Source organism: Saccoglossus kowalevskii, chromosome 4, assembly GCF_978046115.1.
Source record: "Saccoglossus kowalevskii chromosome 4, keSacKowa6.1, whole genome shotgun sequence".
Lineage (NCBI taxonomy): Eukaryota > Metazoa > Hemichordata > Enteropneusta > Harrimaniidae > Saccoglossus > Saccoglossus kowalevskii.
In genome coordinates this window covers 28,724,810-28,735,650 of record NC_140644.1, presented here as the reverse complement: position 1 = coordinate 28,735,650, position 10,841 = coordinate 28,724,810, and positions in this window count along the sequence as shown.

The following is a 10,841-nucleotide window of genomic DNA, read 5'->3' as shown; positions in this document are numbered from 1 at the left end:
TATATGATGACAATTGGGTCGGTGTCTCCACACCACATCATAATATTGGCCAACTCTGTCAGAACCCTGCGAAGCAAGAACCAATACTTTCTTTCCGCAGTTGTCTGCGTCTATAACGTAATGTATCGACACAGATGTACACTTACGTGGGGCCTTTCGTCATTAATGAATTAATTTGGTAGTAGTCATTTCAGTGTGTCACGTGATCGACTCGTGTGTACCTTCCACGGTGGCGCTAGTCGACAGTTTTCGGGTCGTTGCCTACAAAGTACACTATTGTTGTTTTTCGTTTGACGGGTCGTCTGATTCTGCACACGTATTGCGTCCTCTGTGGTTGATGTCGTTTTCGTAGAGATGCGTATTCCGTAAATGATTCGATGTTCGTGTGATTTCAATTTATTTTGTGTCAAGTCATATGGCCGAAAGACCACGATTATGCAATAAAGTATGGGCGAAGGATAACGATTGTGTAATAAATATAGGCGATAAGCGACGATTATATAATAAATGTGAATAATTTAGTGGTGAGAATTTCGATGTGTCGTAATGTGAAAGACGGAGGAATATATAACAGAAATGATCGGAGTATAATAATGATATCAGGATATTTTCTGTGGTTTATATTTTGAATGTTACAGGAAATACATGTAGTGTAACGACTCTTGTCAAGTTGCATTGTTTTATTTACTGCACTGCTTTTCGGACGAAACAGTGTCTCAGAAAAAAAATTACACACAGAAGGTTTATTAACATCTAGTGTAATCGAATAAATAAGTATTAATATATTAGAACAAATATAACAAGTAACAACCGAAACAAATCAATATATGGTACAACGTAATAATAGCCAATTTAAAGTGAGGTTTCCATTCTTAAAATGCCTGCCCATGATGTTGCAGATGTCGCTTGGCATGTAGGAACTATGTAATGTAGCGGCACTCGATAACTTGCTGGTGTGACTAGCGGGGAGGAATCACTACAATGACGTCGAAGTCTTTTGTGACTGGGTGAAAGTGCTACCACGGACGTGGGGGCATAGTGGTTGGGCGATGAAGGAGTAATTGGGTAAACTTCTTGGCTTCGATGTCGTTTCATGTTTCCGACTTTTTCTTCGCTGTGGTCTGATTTCTTCGGTGAGGAGCCTAATATACTTGATATACTAAAGTCCTTCCAGAACTTTCTCGTTTTCTCAGGCGATGAAGGTGTATCAAATCTTGCGAAGGACAGCTCGGGACAACTTCGATTGCATTTTACAGTTGAAACCGCATTTTGGGAGGTTTGGTGAAATCCATGCTCATCGTATTTCTGCTCGCTGGCGTCCGCGAAGTTTGATGAAGATGAACTTAAAGAGCGACTGTCTGATCTCCTTTAGCCTCGAACATGGCGGCGATAGTTTCCCTCAGTAAACATTTCTTCCCACCCGGCGCTGAGTCCCTAGAAATGTCCGTGGGTCTGATCATGGATACTACGGGCAATCTTTACGAAACAGCTGTTCATCGATATGTTGTGACGAATTGAGTTCTCCCAACTCGGGTTTTTGTCTCGATAATACGGGAAAGTTGACTTAATGCACCCATATATATCTTTCAGTGTCGCTTTCTGATTGTGATGTGACCGGATAGCCATGGTGATAAGAGCTACAAAGCTGTACGGTGGACGGTCAGCGACGTATGGATGGTTGTTGATATTATCGGTGGCGATGTGGTTGTTGTTATGGTATGGATGGAAAGCATATGTACGCCGTGTGTTTGAGTAGATATCGTTGGGAAATAGAGAGTTGGAATACATGGTCATTGCTGGTATGGCGCAGACTGATGTGGTATTTGCTAAACGTATCACCTTATATACAATTAGATTCTCACATATTTGCATCTCAATACGCCGTCTCGTTTTTATCAAATCGCGAGACGTACGACTAGACAATGGACGCTGACCAGCATTTAACAAGCATGTATAATTGTGGGAGGCACTTATAGACAATTTGTTTTCCCACATCTATTGTCTGATCCACACCTTTGGCAAAATACGCCGCTCATAGTCAATTTGACTTTAAACATGGCGGATATCGGAAAATCTTCATGTTCAACGTTGTTGTGTGGTTCACAGAATACGTGATTGACCTTTTTATAGAAATACTCCAGTTATTAAAGTCGACATTTCACTGAAACCTATTTCCTCGAAAGTAAAATATCTTTATTTAACTATCCAAATACCATATAATGTGGTTCGTTGTGTAGTTTCTTTTGGAACAAAGGCCGTTTCAAAAACAAAGACTACATTTTTAGATCAAACCAGAGACCAGCTAGTTGGAGATCGTTCAAACTGTTGACGAACAAATGCCATTAATATCGGATAATCGATGTGAAAATACCCAACCTTATTACGACAAGAACACAATCGAAAATAAATAACACGTGTGTGAGCGGTCACACAAATGTATTACATATTATCGACTGAGTTCTCACCGTTATATGTATTTATTTATTTCTAACACGTATTTATATTTATTTACTAATAACAGATTTACACCGATCTCGAAAATATAATTAATTCGTCCATGCAACGTACGATTTACACCTAGATAATTAGAAATACACGGTTCTTGTAACATACAAAATATTAGCATAGCAACGATATATCTTTGATTGGACACCACATGGTAGATAGACTGAAGTGTTATTGTTAGCGCAGAAGTGTTTAGACTGACATGTTGTAAACTGCTGTCCATAGTGCAAGACTACGAATGTCGTACTTTTGTCGACAAAGATACCGCCAGTTCACATATCTGACGACTTGTTACTCACATATATTCACTCATTAATGTGCGAGACATTGGAATCGTCTGTGAGACAATTGGGTACTAAAACTAGAATTTTTGTCTGACAGACTTTCACCACATCAAAGGAAATGTCGTTACAAATAGTCGTTACAATACGTCATATTTCTTTGACAGTGCCTTTTTAAAATTGTCAGTACAAGATCAGACAAGGCACCTCGACAGACATATACCATCTGAGACAGTTTAGATGTAAACACATAACTGATACTCGTTTTGTGTGTGTGTGTGTGTGTTTTTATGCTATGCTAATGAATCGTATAAACCTCCATACTTCAAGTTTCGTGCCAGACGACAAATTACGAACCATGCTCGGTATATTACATCAACACTTGCCGTGATTTTCGTTGGTTGATGTGAAGGGCCTGATACGTAATAATACATTCTCTACGACAATTGCACGTTTAACAGATTTATCATTCAGATTCCTATGTGATTTTAGTTAATTTCTATATTATTTGCATTTAAATAAAGCTCAATCCGCTTCCAAAAGTGTACGCAAAATTGATATGATCATTTATTTACGTACTAGTACATAATATTCAACTCCAGAATTGTTATATTGGGAATGCATTTCCGTACTCATGTTTACAGAGAGACACGTGTTAATACTAGTATTACAGTTGCACCATTAAATGCATGCAATAGGCGAGTTTCTGTTCTACTACGAGATCTCGCTAGTTGCGTGAAACACGCGCGCCGAACGTCTTCAGCAAAAAACGAACGATTTGATTTTGAACTCGAATTTCTTGATTTCGTAGCTCACATCGAAAAGCCGATCTTTGACATGGGAATATTGTGTTTGAATACCCTTACTTCATCGAAATTGACCATCACCGAATGTGTACAGCACATTATTAAGCATGGAAATATCACCCAAATACTTTCACGTTTGTCGAATTCCACGCGATGTTTGTCGTCACTATGACGCTATGAACTTTGTCTATCCTGTTTTTATGTTCGTTTTAACGCATAACGCGGGATCTAGCAGTGAACAGAAAATGCTCTATTGAACAATATACATTTATTGCATTCGATTTGGTGTGTTTAAAGTCTCACACATGATATTGCTACGTAATAGTTATTAACAGTTCGTTAACACCGTGTACCGTCGGTGTCTTTGTCGGCACAGTGCGACATTCAGAGTCTCGCACCCAACTATTAGCCGTTAATAATGGCCGCCAGACTGCAATTTTCAAGAGCGTCGAAATGCGTTCTATTTGTCGACAAACATTCCGTCATCTGGCAAAGTTTGATTAAAATGATTGATGATGAACCCGGATAAATTTCCGTTCTATTTTTGAAATGTCACAAACAATGACACCAATATATAGAAACAAATTAGCAACCAAGTATTCGCAGATAGATCTGATTTGTTTTGAGTTCTATTGTTAGGAGTATTCGAGTGGCAATGACACACGTAATGACAATATCACTCATTTTTTTTTATTTCGTGAAAAATTAAAAATTCTTCTCTTATGAATGAGTTTTGTTGTAGTCATCTCTGTGTGTCAGTCATATGGTGGGCTCGTTTGTACCTTCCACGGTGGCGCTAGACGGCAATTTTCGGATCAAAGTACATTATTTTTATTGTTTTTCATTTAATGGGTCGTCTGATATCTCAACACGTATTACGCCCTCTGTGATGACGTTTTTAAGGGCACCATAGTTTGACAAATAACCCAGACTTCATAGAGTCTGACAACTCATCCCTCGATAATTTGGTTGGAATCGAAATACCCGCATTCCATAAAGTGTCAGACAAAATCATAGCGCGATAAATTGTACGATACATTTATCATAAAAAATATTGCCACATTTGTTGTGACAGTTGTATGTATTGATATGCAACTGCATTATAAAGGAATACCCGTACTATCCACATTTTGCAGATAGTAGCCGATGTATAATGTAGCCGATTAACGTCGAAGTTGTTTGATACTGCCTTCTGGGTGATAGAATAACAAAAAGCTTTTACAGTTAATGTTTCACATGTTAACTTTATTTTTTATTTCCTGTAATAATTATATTCTTAATGTTATTGAACCGTTTAAGTTTACGAACTGTATATACATGTACAATGTGTTTGGTGTGTTTTGCTTCTATATTTTTGTTTAGAATGTGGGATACTGTGTCCATGTAGATTTATATACTGATTTACGCCCTCGTGTGGCACATCTGTGTTTCACTGTACAAGATGAATTCTAAATTTTATTTTAAATCAGCCTCGTCATTCATGATTCACCGGCGCGTCATACAAAGTAAATGATAATGTCGTGATAATTCACTTAATCATGATATGTAACAACACCAAATCATGAAAGTCACATAGTGTCACAGTGTTTCCCCTGTCGATATATTCGTTGAACCTTTGTCCCAGAATGCACTGAAGAAGTAACATATTTATCTCTAATATTGTTCATTTTTACGGTTCATTTAACATGATCATCATTCTACCGTATGTGGCACATTTCACAGGTATGCGAAGTTGCAGCAAACAAATGCGCGCGTCATCTGACGGTCAGCTGAGAAGCTAAACTTTTTTCGTTAGTGCATCTCCACATTGCATCAGTAACTGAGAGTACTAGTACATGCTTAGTGACTTCATTTAGAAAGTATTGCGGTTTTTGATCAAATAGGATATAATTAATATAGGAGAAGCCTGAGGACCACGATTACATCATATATATAGACAAAAAATAGGTTTACATATTGGATATGGGCGATAGACCACGACTATATATTAATATGGGTGAAAAATCACGATTATAAAGGAAAATATTGGCAGGGAACCACGATTATATATTAAATATGTGAAGAACCATGATAATATCATGGTCAAAAGATCTCGATTTTATAATAAATATGGGCGAACAACAATGATGGCATTTTCAACGGCTTGACACATTCGTCAACATCAACAGCGTCTCGCCGCTGCTACTCCACACCATATCACAATACTGGCCAACTTTGTCAGAACCCTGCGAACCAAAAATAAATACTTTCATTTCGAAGTTGTCTGTGTCTATAACGTAATGCATCGACCCAGAGATACAATTACGAGGGAATTTCGGCTTTAATGAAGTAATGTGGTGGTGGTTATTTCAGTTTGTCGTCACGGTGTGTTGGACTCGTGAGTACCTTACACAGTGGCACAAGACGACAGTTTTGGGGTTGTTGCCTACAAAGTACACTATTGTTGTTTGTCGTTTGATGGGTCGACTGATTCTCCACACGTATTGCGTCTTCTGTGGTGCATATCGTTTCCGACCACCATTATGTAATGAATATTGGCGAAGGATTACATAATAAATAATGAATAATTTGGTGGTGAGAATTTCGATGTGTCGTATGGTGGAAGACGGAGAAATATATAACAGAAACGGTCGAAGAATAATAAAAATATCAGAGTATTTTCTGTGGTTTATATTTTGAATAATTCAGGAATTAGTGTAATGATACTTGTCAAGTTGCATTGTTTTTATTTACTGCACTACATTTTGGAAGAAACAGTGTCTCAAAAAAATATTATACACACAGGAGGTTTGCAAAATAATTATAATTTATTAACATGTAGTATAATCGAGTAACAACCGAAACAAATCAACATATGTTACAAAGTAATAATCGCCAATAAGCGACCGTTAATTCAAAGTAAAGTTTCCATTCTTGAAATGCCTGCCCATGAAGTTATTACAGATGTCGCTTGGCATGTAGGAACTATATAATGTAGCGGCACTCGATAACTTGCTGGTGTGACTAGCGGGAAGGAATCACTATAATGTCGTCGAAGTCTTTTGTGACTGTGTGAAAGTGCTGGCACGCGTGTGGGGGCACAGTGGTTTGGCGATGAAGGGGTAATTGGGTAAACTTCTTGGCTTCGATGACGTTTCACGCTGTGGTCTGATTTCTTCGGCGAGCAGCCTAATATACTTGATATACTAAAGTCTTTGCATATCTTTGTCGTTTTCTCAGTCGATGAAGGTGTGTCAAATCTTGTGACGGGCAGCTCAGGACAACTTTGATTGCACTTTACAGTTGAAACCGCACTTCGGGAGGTTTGGTGAAATCCTTGCTCACCGTATTTCTGTTCGCTGGCGTCCGCGAAGTTTGATAAGGATGAACTCAACGAGCGACTGTCTGATCTCCTATAACCTCGAACACGGCGGCGATAGTTTCCCTCAGTAAACATTTCTTCCCACCCGGCGCTGAGTCCCCAGAAATGTCCGTGCGTCTGATCATGGACGCTACGGTCAATCTTTACGAAACAGCTGTTCATCGATAGGTTGTGACGAATTGAGTTCTTCCAACTCGGGTTTTTGTCTCGATAATACGGGAAAGTTGACTTAATGTACCCATATATGTCTTTAAGTGTCGCTTTCTGATTGTGATGTGACCGGATAGCCATGATGATAAGGGCTACAAAGCTGTACGGTGGACGATCAGCGCCATATGGATGGTTGTTGATATCTTCGGCGGTGATGTGAGTGTTGTTATGATATGCATGGAAAGCATATGTACGCCGTGTGTTTGAGTAGATATCGTTGGGAAATAGAGAGTTGGAATACATGGTCATTGCTGGTATTGCGCAGACTGATGTGGTGTTTGCTAAACGTATCGCCTTATATACAAATAGATTCTCGCACATTTGCATCTCAATACCCCGTCTGTTGTTATCAAATCGCAAGACGTACGTCTAGACATTGGACGCTGACCAGCATTTAACAAGCATGTCTAATTCCGGGAGGCACTTATAGACAATTTGTTTTCCCACATGTATTGTCTGATCCACACCTTTGGCAAAACACGCCGCTCATAATCAATTTGGCTTTAAACATGGTGGATATCGGAAACTCTTCATGTTCAACGTGTTGTGTGGCTCACATAATACTCGATTGACTTTTATATAGCAATACTCCAGTTATTAAAGTCAACATTTCACTGAAACCTATTTCCTCGAAAGTAATATATATTTATTTAACTGTCCAAATACCATATAATGTGGTTCGTATCGTAGTTTATTTTAGAACAGAGGCCGTTTCCCGAACAAAGACTAGTAATTTCACATTTTTAGATCAAGACAGAGACCAGCTTGTGGGAGATCGTTCAAGCTGTTGACGAACAAATGCCATTAATATCGGATAATAATTGTGAAATAAATTAACTGGTAATTTCCAGTGATCTACTGAAATGGAGGAAAAGACCGTACTGTAGTTTTTTTAAATAAATAAATAAAATAGGAAGAGCCTGATACCTAATAATGCATTCTCTACGACAATTGCACATTTGACAAATTTATCATTCCTATGCGATTTTAGTTAACGTACCCAATGTTCAACTCCGGAATTGTTATATTGGGAATACATTTTACAAATTGAACTTCTGTACTTGTTGGTACAGAAGTGAAAGACACGTGTTAAATACTAGTATCACAGTTGCACCATTCAATGCATGCAATTCAACAATATACATGTATTGCATTCGATTTGGTGTGTTTAAAGTCTCACACATGATATTGCTACGTAATAGTTATTAACAGTTCGTTGACACCGTGTCCCGTCGTATCTTTGTCGGCACAGTACGACATTCAGAGTCTCGCACCCAAATATTAGCCATTAATAATGGCCGCCAGACTGCAATTTTCAAGAGCGTCGAAATGTGTTTTATTTGTCGACAAGCATACTGTCATCTGGTAAAGTGAGTATGAGTTGTGAGATGAGTTTGATAACAAATAATTGATGATGAACCCAGATAAATTTCCGTTATATTTTTGAAATGTCAACTTATTTTCCCATCGAATAATAACAAAAATAATGAAACAAATTAGCACCCAAGTATTCGCAAATAGTTCTGATTTGTTTTATTATTATTATTGTGTTCTATTATTAGGAGTATTCGAGTGGCAATGAAATACGAAATTACTATATAATGCATTTTTTTCAACAATAGTATTGGTGACATACAAATTGTAAAATATCACTAAATAAATATATTGTTTTCTTTTTATTTCGTAAAAATAAAAAATTCTTCACTTATGAATGAATTTTGTGGTAGTCGTCACAGTTTGTCGTATGGTGGGCTTGTTTGCACCTTCCACGACGGCGCTCGACGGAAATTTTCAGATCAAAGTACGCTAATGTTACTGTTTTTCGTCTGATATCTCCACACGTATTACGCCCGCTGTGGTGACAATTTTAAAGACATACAATGTAGTTGTGACAAGTATCCCAGACTTCATAGAGTCTGACAACTCATCCCTCGATAATTTGGTGGGAATCGAAATACCCGCATTCCATCAAGTGTCAGACAAAATCATACCGCAAATGTATTGCTATATTTGTATTGACGGTAATTTGTATTGATATACAACTGCATTATAAAGGAGTGTCTAGATCATCCACATTTTGTAAATTGTCGTTGACATGTACGTAGCTACAACCGTTCAGATTTTTCTATCAATGTAAGTATTTTTTTTTTATTTCGAAAAATGTATTTTAAAGTAGCCGATGTATAATGTAGCCGACTAACGTCGAAGCTGTTTGATTCTGCCTTCTGGGTGATAGAATAACAAAAGGCTTTCAGTTAATGTTGCGAATGTTGACTTTATTTTTATTTCCTGTAATAATTATATTTTGAATGTTATTGAACCGTTTAAGTTTACGAACTGTATATATAATGTGTTTGGTGTGTTTTGCTTCTATATTTCGTTTAGAATGTGAGATACTGTGTCCATGTAGATTCATGTACTGATTTAGCGCCCTCGTATGACACATCTGTGTATCATTTTGTACAAGATGAATTTTAAATTTTATTTTAAATCAGCCCCGTCATTTTTGATTCTACGCGTCATACAAACTAAAAGCTAAAGTCGTAATAATTCACTTCATATCGGTAACAACACCAAATAATGATAGTCACAAAGTGCCTCTGTCCATATATTCGTTGAACCTTTGTCCCAAAAATGCACTGAAGCAGTAACATAATTATCTCTAATATTGTTCATTTTCACTGTTCAATTAACATTTCACCATTCTACCGTATGTGGCGCATTTCAGTGGAATGCGAAGTTTCAGCAATTGATCAAATAGAATATAATGTAGGAGAAGCCTCAGGAACACGATTACATCATATATATAAACAAAAAATGGGATTACCCAATGAATATGGGCGAAGGACCATGGTTTATATAATAAATACGGGCCATGACTATATATTAATATGGGCGAAAGATCACGATTATATAGGAAAATATTGGCGGCGAACCACGATTATATATTAAATATGTGAAAAACCATGATAATATCATGGTCGAAAAATCTCAATTTTATAATAAATATGGGTGAACAACAATGATGGCATTTTCTAAAGCTTGACACATTCGTCAACATGGACACGCTGTCTGATACTTTATTGCATTGTTCAGGGAAAAAACGTGCTCATATATGATGACAATCGGGTCGGTGTCTCTACACCACATCATAATATTGGCCAACTCTGTCAGAACCCTGCGAAGCAAGAACCAATACTTTCTTTCCGCAGTTGTCTGCGTCTATAACGTAATGTATCGACACAGATGTACACTTACGTGGGGCCTTTCGTCATTAATGAATTAATTTGGTAGTAGTCATTTAAGTGTGTCACGTGATCGACTCGTGTGTACCTTCCACGATGGCGCTAGTCGACAGTTTTCGGATCGTTGCCTACAAAGTACACTATTGTTGTTTTTCGTTTGACGGGTCGCCTGATTCTCCACACGTATTGCGTCCTCTGTGGTTGATGTCGTTTCCGTAGAGATGCGTATTCCGTAAATGATTCGATGTTCGTGTGATTTCAATTTATTTTGCGTCAATTCATATGCCCGAATGACCACGATTATGCAATGAAGTATGGGCGAAGGATAACGATTGTGTAATAAATATAGGCGATAAGCGACGATTATATAATAAATGTGAATAATTTAGTGGTGAGAATTTCGATGTGTCGTAATGTGAAAGACGGAGGAATA